The sequence below is a fragment of the Myotis davidii genome, unplaced genomic scaffold (genome assembly GCF_000327345.1).
Source record: "Myotis davidii unplaced genomic scaffold, ASM32734v1 scaffold2213, whole genome shotgun sequence".
Classification (NCBI taxonomy): domain Eukaryota; kingdom Metazoa; phylum Chordata; class Mammalia; order Chiroptera; family Vespertilionidae; genus Myotis; species Myotis davidii.
Genome location: NW_006284442.1, coordinates 18046 through 28786, shown reverse-complemented (window position 1 = coordinate 28786; position 10741 = coordinate 18046). Strand labels below are relative to the sequence as shown.

General features: G+C 38.0%; 1 pseudogene; it reads left to right on the top strand.

The window, feature by feature from the left end:
* Nucleotides 1-215: 215 nt before the first annotated feature.
* Nucleotides 216-1856, top strand: LOC102770906 (annotated as a pseudogene).
* The last annotated feature ends 8885 nt before the right edge of the window (nucleotides 1857-10741 follow it).

Below are 10741 nucleotides of genomic sequence, written 5' to 3'. Positions count from 1 at the left end.
GTAACCAGGGCCAGCCGAGGCTTGTGCTGCTGACAGTGGCAGCAGCAGACATGTGATGGGGGTGTTGCCTTCCCCTGATTGCTGGGTCGCCTCCCACCCCTGAGGGCTCCCGGACTCTGAGAAAGGGCAGGCCAGGCTGAGGGACCCCCCCACCTTCCAGTGCATGAATTTTCATGCACCAGGCCTCTAGTTCTATATAAAAGAGTTTTTCTGAGATGGATGGGAACAGAAATGGCTATGAGCAGAGCAGTGATTGCAAGAACAAGGAGGACAATAGCTACAATTGGGGTGGTTTGAGTCCAGCCAATGACATTGGAGCCAAAAAGAAGGAAAAGAGCCTAGCCAGAGTGGCAGTTGGTTGAGTATTGTCCTGTGCAACAAAGGGTTGCTGGATCGATTCCTGGTCAGGGAACATACCTTGGTTGCAAGTTCAATTCCTGGCCGGGGTAACCAATCTATGTTTCTCTCTAACATTGATGTTTCTCTCTCTCTTCTTCCTTCCCTTCTCTAAGCATGTCCTCGGGTGAGGATTTTTTTAAAAGGACGAGGGAGATAGAAAGAAAGAAAGAAAGAAAGAAAGAAAGAAAGAAAGAAAGAAAGAAAGAAGGTAGTGAGACAGATTCAGCTCAGGATCACCCTGTGATGAACTCTGACAGTAGAGAGTATCCAGGAACTACAGAAGGCCAAATTACATTGCAATGTTTTCAGTGGATCAGTGACTTGCCAAAACAATGGAGGAAGCTAGAAAGAGAAGCTACCAGTTCTGGGAAATTCAGCCCATTCCCAAACTGGGAAAAGTGGTAAACATTCATGGTCCCATGAAGCCTGACAAAGACAACATCTGCCAGGAGCTCTATATCCTGCCTCAGGGCTGCACATGGGACCTGAGGGACCGTAATGTGCCTTGGACCTGGGGGACCGTAATGTGCTAAAAGAATTATACACCCTCCTGAATGAGAATTAGGTGGAAGATTATGGCAACATGCTCCAATTTGATTATTCCCTGGAATTTTATGGGCTCTCTGGATGCCTGGCTGGCTCCCACAATGGCAGTGTGGGGTTCTAGAGGTCTCAAGTTGGAAATTGATTGGGTTCATTAGAGCCATTCCAGCAAACATCCACATCTATGACACAGAGAAGAAGATGTTGAAGATCAACTTTTTGTGTGTCCATAAGAAACTTTGCTCCAAGAGGGCGGCTCCAGTCCTGATTTGTGAGATAACCCAGAGGGTTCACCTGGAGAGCATTTTCAAGCTGCTTACACTTCCAGGGTGGTATTACCAAAGCCTGTTGACACCTGCAGGTACTGATATTGGTCCCTAAACCTATGGAATCTGATTGAAGGTTTTCCATCTGAGCAGAAATATAACCATGCAGTTATCATGAAGTTCTACCAATTGCCACAGTCTCCCAAGACAACTGGACTGCATCCAATGAGAAAAAAAGGACATTCCAGTAGTGCACCAGTTAATCACCAGGCACCAGATGTCAGGAGGAGGTGGAGCATTGGTTCTACCCCCCAGGAGAATATCATTGACACTTTGGTGGTGGAGAATGCAAACAGTGAGGTGACAGACTTTCTGAGATTTTATACACTTCCCTCCAATATTATTAAGCATCCATCCCACAACAATCTAAAGGCTGGTTATTCTTTCTACAATGTTCACAACCAGACTCCTCTTCTAGAACTCATGATCAAAGCCCTCTTTCTCACCAAAATAAAAGGGCTTCATGGGTTCAATGCACTGGATCTCATGGAAAACAAAACCTTCCTGTAGAAGCTCAAGTTTGGCATAGGGGACTGCAACCTGCAGTATTATCTTTACAATTGGAAGTGTCCCAGCTTGGGGGGTTGAACTGGTATTACAGTAACCAGCTGCCAGTGAGATTCTGGATAAAGCCATGAGAATTCAAACCAGGAACCCTACCACTTGTTGGTCCAATTTCACAAATGTGAGAATCCCTGGCAAAGGGAATAGAAGCAAACTGGATTTACCAAACTGCCACTGAACTTGAAAATTACATTGTAAAATGGCATAGACTGTGTGATGTCACCTTTGGCCATGTCTCTGGTCTCCCTATTTTCCAATTAATTGCATCCTTATGCAGCCATAATCAAAGGCAATGTAATGGCTGGAAAACTAGCTCATGATTGGCATATTATGGAGTTAATGGGTGAATAATATACACTTTTTTTCTTCTAGGGTTTTTATAGTTTCAAATCTTACACTTAAGTCTTTAATCCACTTGAGTTCATTTTTGTGAATTATGTAAGATAGGGGTCCATTATTTTTTTTCCATGTTATTGTCCAGTTTTACTAATACCATTTATTGAAGAGACTATTCTTTCCCCATTGAGTATTCTTGGCTCCATTGTCAAATATTAGGCAATTGTGTATACAAGAGTTTATTTTTGAGCTCTCAGTTCTGTTTCATTGGTATATGTATACGTTTTTATTCCAATGCCATAATGTTTTTATTACAATAGCTTTGTAATATAGTTTGAAATAATCAAGTTTGATACCTCCAGCTTTGCTCTTCTTCCTCGCGATTGCTTTGGCTAGTCAGGGTCTTTTATGGTTTTATATAAATCTTAGAATTGTTTCTTTTCTATTTCTGTGAAAAATGCCATTGGAATTTTGATGAGGATTACATTGAATCTATAGATGGCTTCTTATCATATGGACATTTTTATAATTCTTTTGACCCATGACAAAAAGTTTATCAGAACTTATAAAAATGACATCAAGACTAGGTTCAGAGTAAGCATTCAACAAAAATGTGTTAGTGAATGAGTATATAAGTGGATAAAAGACATGAATAGCCAAATTTTTCCTTTTCCCACTAGTGTATTCCCCCCTCGACTGATCACTATGTTTCCTAGAATCTTTAGTCATAGTCAAAAAGATCTTAGAAACTTATTTACACATAAGTTCCCTTGTGTGTGGTCTTATAGAGTGGGGGTAGCAATGCTTAACCCAAAGAAATAAATAGATGACACATGTTCAATTTTAGAGGTGAAAAGGAAAGTCTATTTTGGAGATGGAAGAGGCCTTCCAGTACCTGTTATGTATCTATTATCCAAATATTTATTTGTTACCCAATTATTATTTTTATCCAAATATTTATATAATTACTCAATTTAAAACATTGTCAGAGATGTAAATATGAATAAAAGTTACAGACTCGAAAGAGGGATAAGACTTGTACACCAATAACTAATAAAATGATGAAAATGATAAGTACCATAAAAGAGATTAATTGATATGAAAATTCAAAAACAGAAGATTATTTCTAGTTGGTGATATTAGGAGAGGCTTCAAAGAGGAGGTGATGGAGTTTCCAGGACTTGAAAGATAGGAAAGATTTTAGCATAGAAAAAGGATTATGATTACAGGCAGAAGTAACTGCATGGGAAAATGCACTGAGGTGTACTTAGGAATAGCAAGTATAAATTTCAGTGAATCTAAGCCACCAGTGATAAGACACTATTTTATGCAGCACTAAGAAACAATCAAACAATAATTCGGTGATTTATTTTCATTTGAAAATTTTATTATATATTTACTGAAAGAGCTCTTTTAGACTTTAGACATAGACAAAGCAAAATAAAGTAGTAATAATATTCCTAAAGCTTGTTCACAGTGAGTGAGGAAGGAGCCAGATGATTCAGGGCTTTACAATGCAGCTAATACTCAGAAATGTTTTCAACAATAAAATACTAGTAGAGAACTCTGATCACAGTTCTGATGGGGTGGTCATTCCTTTCACACCTGAACTCTTCTCTCACAATTTCCATGTATTATCCCAACAGAGTCATGCATACAGAGTAACTTGTCCCTTTTCTCCTAAAAAGTGATTGGCCAGAAAAGAACAAAAACAACAAGAAGAAATGGGACCAGATAAACTATCAAATCATGTTAATGAAGTATAATTAAAATAGACCACAAATTAACAACATTCTATTTATGCCTCAATGACTTAGGAAGAAAATGGACACAAATTCTGGCCTACCTGGTGATTATTAATGCCCAGATGCTCATATTTGAGAGATCCTGCAGTTGAATTGTCAATTAAAATACCCAGCAATATAAGAGGATCAAAAAACCATTTTACCATCCAAATGGATAATCAAAAGGCATAAAGTGCTATAGGAAGGCATGAAGAGAATTATTTGGGTTTTACAAAATGCATAGATATGATTAATACCTCAAAATGCTTTCAAAGTTTACTATATAGTCCTTCCTCTGAAATATATGCAATACATAGTTATCAAATATTGTTCAAATTAATGTACCTAATCTGAAATTTTATCTTAATTTCTATATAAATGAAAGAACAGTCCCATAAAATTTAAAATGTAATCTAGTGATTTAATAAGGACACAATCCATTGAAAATGAATGGCTTCTAACTGTAATATAATGCACCTACTTGGCATACTAAACAAATAATACAGTAAATACTAAATATTTCCCCTTACTGCTAAGTTAAAACTACAAACTATCTTTGTATCCACACTTTTTATCTTTATTTTTGAAAGTATTACAGATGTCTCCTTTGTTTTATCCCCATTGACCCCCATCCACCACACACCCGCCCCTCCCAGGCCTTCACCACACTATTGTCTATGTCCATGAGCTATAAATATATGCATATAAGTTTCCCCTGGTTAACCTCTCCTCACCCTCTCCAACCCCGCCTTCCTTCTGAGATTCGTCAGTCTGTTCCATGCTTTTTAAAAAAATAAATATTTTTATTGATTTCAGAGAAGAAGGGAGAGGCAGAGACATCATTGATCAGCTGCCTCCTGCATACCCCACACTGGGGATGAAACCTTCAATCCAGGCATATGGCCTGACTGGGATTTGCACCATGACCTCCTGGCTCCTAGGTCGAGGCTCAACCACTGAGCCATGCTGGCCAGGCCTGTTCCATGCTTTTATGTCTCTGGATCTATTTTGTTCATTAGTTTATATTGTTCATTAGATTCCACATATGAGTGAGATCATGTGAAACTTATCTTTCTCCAACTGGCTTATTTCACTTAGCATAATACTCGCCAGGTCCCTCCAAGCTGTCTCAATGTGTATCCATACTTTTAATATAAAACTCCAAGAATTTTTTAAAGTAGACTCAGCAGGTGTGTCTTCTTGAAATGTGCAAATAGTCATCATCATGACAGATAACCACTGAAATATTATCATTGAAAAAAATGTATTATAGGATTTTACAAAGGGCTATGGAAAGTAATAGATTAAAAGGACAGGAATTATACTAAAATGGAATCACTTTCAATTTTTAAGATCATGATTACATCTATCAGTAATCTATACATAGAATATTCAACATAATACTATATTAAATATGCTGCCACCATCTCATAGACTGATTACAAGGCAAATTAAAGTGTCATGAAGTCATCCTGCTAACCTTCTAGCTAGTGCTTCTCAGACAGTAATGTGCATGCCAAACACCTGTGGATCTTGTTTAAATGCAGATTCTGATTCAGAAAGTCTCCATGGGACCTGTGATTCTGCATTTGTAATAAGTTCCCAGGTGGTGCTCATGCTGCTGGACCACAGTTTGAGCAGCAAAGCTTTAGGCTACAAGAAACTATATATTCTGCAAGTAACTTTATGACAAATAAGTTTTTAGTCCTCACTTCATTCATTCATCCTTCCAACATGTTCAACAAAAATTTAAAATATTTATCTGGATGGAAATGTTCTCTATTCAAATTACAAAGCAGAAGATCCTGACTTTAGGGGCACTAAGCCCAATACAAATACAGAGAAAATAAATACTTTTTGGATCATTTACTCTTTTAAATAACAGCTTGATTGAGACATAATTCACATACCATAAAATACCCATAATTTTATAGTGTACAATCCAACAGTTTTTAACATATTCACAGGGTTGTGCAAACATCACTAGTCTTTAATTTTAGAATATATTAATAACTTCAAAAAGAAACTCTGTACCCATTACCAGTAATTTTCCATTTCACCCTAACCACTCCAATTCTAGGCAACCACCAATGTATTTTCTGTCTCTATGGATTTGCCTATTCTGGATATGTGATCTTTTGTGACTGGCTTCTTTCACTTAGCATAATGCTTTGAAGTTTCATTAATGTTGTAGCATGTATCAGTATTTTATTTTCATGGCTTATTATATCGCATTGTATGGATGTACAGTACAATATTTTGTTTATCCATTCATCAGTTAATGGACATTTGAGTTATTTCCACTTTGGACAATTATGAATAATCCTACTGTGAACATTTCTGTGTGAGTTTTTGGGTGGGCTTATGTTTTCAATTCTCCCGGGTATATACCTAATAGTGAGTCATAAGTTAATGTTTAAATTTTTGAGGAACCACTAAACTGTTTTCCAGAATCATTCCCACCAGAAATATACAATGGTTCCAATTTCTTCATATCCTGGCCAACACTTGTTCTTATCTCTCTCTTTATCATAACTATGTTAGTGGGTGTGAAGTAGTATCTCATTGTGGTTTTGAATTTCATTTCCTTGATATATAATGATGTTGAGCATCTTTTCGTGTGCTTATTGGCCATTCGTATATCTGATTGTTTTTTAAAGTTATAATTTATTAAGCACTTACCCTCTGCTGGGCTATTTTTATTCATTGTCTGATTTCAACCTCTTACTGGTACCAGCCATAAGAAACAAGTAGTATTTTTAAAAAATTAGCTTTTAAAGGTATAATTTACATACAATAAGCTGCACATATATAAAATATAAATCTGATGAGCTTAGACAAATGTATATATCCGTGAAGTAACAATCAAGATAATGAACATATCCATTATCTCTAAATTTCCTTGCTCCCTTTTATAATCCCTCCTTTCTGACCCTTCCTATCCCCTTGCCAAACAACTATTGATCTGCTTTCTGTTATTATAGATTAGTATGCATAATCTCTCTATATAAAAGCCTAAGTGACCAAACAACTGAACAACCAGTTGCTATGACATGCACTGACCAGCAGGGGGAAGATGCTCAATGCAGGAGCTGCCCCCTGGTGGTCAGTGTGCTCCCACAGCCAATCTCCCATGGCCAGCAGGCCCCAATTGTGCACAAATTCATGCACCGGGCCCTTAGTACTATATAATAAAGTTTTACATAAATAAAATAATATGGTATTTATTCTGTTTGTCTGACTTCTGTCACTCAACATAATTGTTTTTGAGATTCATTCAAGTGGTTGCATGTATCAATAATCCATTTTTTTAAAAACAGCTTCATTGAGATATAATTCATATACCATACAATTCCCTATTTATAGTATACAATTCCATGGTTTTTGGTATAATACATTATTTTTAAATTGTGATAAAATATATGTAACATAAAATGTGCCATTTTAGTCCACTCCTTTTTATATTGCTGAATAATATTTCATTCTATGGCTCTACCACAATTTGTTTATCCATTCAGGCAGGTAATATTTTATTCATGCTCATTTTACAAGTGAGAAAAAAAAATGAAGCATGGAGAAAAGGTAACTGTGATTGTCCTAATCACAGGCAAGTAAGTAATAGAACAAACATTCAAACCCAGATCTGCCCGATGCCAAAATTGATGCTCTTAAGCACTATGTACACTATCTTTACAAATTGAAAAGCCCTAGCTACACTCTCAATTAAGTTCTGCCTTCAGAGGCAACAACATGCCAGTTCTTGTCATAGTCTAGCCCTGGAGGTTGACCAAGGCCCTTCTTCTCTAATAATCTAAAAGACTATTTCACACATGACAAAGGTAAGGTAAAAGACATTGTCAGTATAAGCTACAGACATTGAGAAGCAGTCAGGGTTTCAGAATCAAGGATCAGACATGGGTCCAAATTGCTGAGTATGAAGCAGCACCAAACAAGTTAGTGCCAGAACAATGCATTTTGGCCAGTCATCAGGAAAATAAACTGTCTGTCCTTCGCAGGCTTGTGCAAAGTGTTAATTGAATGTGAGCTAGGAAAAGAAGTCTTTTATCAGAGTCCAGTTGGGCCAAGTGTCTAAAAGTGTCCCTCCTGTACTCAAGGGAGTCAATTCACTCACCCTTAGTAGTGTCTCAGATTGGCAACATACTAGGATATATTCCCTACTCTTCCCAGAAAGGAGTTTGAGGGCTAATGCACTAAACTACCTTCACAGGATCAAAGAACATAAGGGCTACCATGCAATAAAGTGGGAGTGACCTTATCTATATTTTCACTAATTCAGAAAAAGAAGAAATGACTTGTAGTAGAAATAGAAAGGTGTTTCTTGACAATATTATAAAGCACTATAAGTGAGAATATTGAGTCACAGAGCACTTCAGTGACTTGCCCAACATCATACATCGAGTAATGGAGCTGAGGCGAGTCTATTTTCATTTCCCAACTTTGCAAGACTACGGTAGACTCATCTTTTCTTAGTCATCATTATATACCCAGAATCTAGCCCAGTGCCTGAACCCAGCACATGGTGAAAGTTCAAGATGAATGAAAGGCTACTAAGTTGTGCTCTTGACCACTCTGTACAAAACTTGTCCTAAAGTCCAGGCCTTCCTTGGGCCCCAGTTCTGGTCAGTGGATCTATATTTCCTCCCTAATCCTAAACTCTCACTCTGGTGTCCCACCTAGATCTCACAACACCAGCCTTGTTGGCTCCCTTTCTAGAGACTGAAATCTTCACTTCTAGACCTTGATACCTGTTAACAGTTTCCTACTGTCAACCTGCTTTGACTTCTCACATTATCTAACCATATTCCTTACTGCAATAGTAACCCACCTGTCTGGTGATGTCTCCCATTTCTTATGGCAAAGATATTGACCACCCCTACATCCAACAGTGATTACCACTGTTGCCCATTATGGGTCATATTTTGTCTGCTGGACTGGACTTTGCATCAGATCTGTGTAGTAAAGAAAAACAGAGGCCTTTACATCAAATGCTTCCAAGTGTTACCTGCTTCCTGGCTGTCTCTGGGTCTATCTGATCCCAGTGTGAATCTCTGTGATGCTCATGATAGACAGTCTGAGCCACATGCTGATGTCCTAGGGACTGAGACAGCCTCCCAAGCCTGAAGACAAGGGAAGGAAGGCGGAGAAGGAAGAAAGGAAAAGAACACAACAAAACTTTTTACTTTCTTTTCTGAATGTAGGCCAGCATGTGAGTACTGCTGGCTGTGGGTGGAAAGTACATTTATTTTAGAGGGAACAAAACATCAAAATCACTAACCCAGAATTTGAGGGACATGGAAGAGGCAAGTAAAGTTTAAAAAGAGATATAAAAAAGGATGAGGTCAACAAAGGTTTTCAGCACAAAGGTAAGGCCTGTAAAGGAGAGTATAAAACATCCAGACTTATCTGTACCTCTACACTTCTAAGCTGTGCTGTGACTCGTGGATAGCTTATATAGTCTCTGAAAATCCCTCTTTAAGCATGGAACAGACTGTAGAACCTCAGAGGGAAGGCAGAGGAAGGTGGGAAGAGATCAACCAAAGAACTTGTATGCATATATGTATACACAGACAATAGGGTGGTGAAGGCCTGGGTAGGAGGGTTGTGTGTGAGGAGTGGGAGTGGAGCTGGCTAGAAGAGTTCAATGGGGTGGGTGGAGGCAGAGACATATGTAATACTTTCAACAATAAAGACTTAAATAAAATTTAAAAGGTAAAAAAGAAAAAGAAAAAAGAAAAGAAAATCCCTCTTCAATCCCCAGGCTCCTTAAAGTGAATGATTACATCCCTGAAGGGTGTTGCTTGGTGGTTAGAGCATCAACCTGTACACCAAAGGGTCACAGGTTCAATTACCAATCAAGGGCACATACCTGGGTTTCAGGTTCATCCCTGGCCCTGGTTGGGGCACATATGGGACAATCAATTGATCTCTCTCTCTCTCTTTCTTTCTCTCTCTCTCCCCCTCCCTCCCTCCTTTCCACTCTCTCTAAAAAGCAATGTAAAAAAATATCCTCAGGTGAGGATTAGCATAAAAATAAAAATAAATTTTAAAAAATAGTGAATGACTACATTCATAGATGTGCTATAAACTGTGGACACATAGCTTGTGTGTGTGGCCTGTGTGTGGCCAACCTGACTGAGGTGGCGAGAGGGCTCAGAAAGGCAACTCTTCCAGCCAGAACTGAGTCACCAAGCAAAGGTAATTTCACAAAACATTCCTTACACTTCAGTTCACTTCAGACAAAAATAGCCTGTGACTAATACAAGATTGGGCATAATGAGTTCCTTTACCTCAGATACCTATAAAGCAGAATAAACAATATGTTCCTCACTCTACACCCCCAGCTCTGTTCTAACTTCACAGGAGGAAAAACATAGGGAACCGGTTAAGGGAGAGAGCATATCACGCTACAGGCAGAGAGCAGATATAAAGAGAGTAACCTACTGTTGTCTGCTTGGCATGACAACATAACTTTCTTAGTGGTTGCTCTGGTGATTGCAATTAACATCTTAGATTATAGCAATCTAGTGTGTACAATATTGACTTGATTTTAATAGCATACAAAAACTTTGCTCTCATAAAACACTATTCCTTCTCCCTTCCTTTTTGCTTTACATCTTTATACATTGTATGTCCATGGACAAATTTATAATTAGTGCTTTATGCAATTGTCTTTTAAATCAGCTGGGAGAAAAAAAACTTATGAACAAAAAATACATATATACTGTCTTTTATGTTTATCTATGTAGGTAACTTTACTGGTGCTCTTTA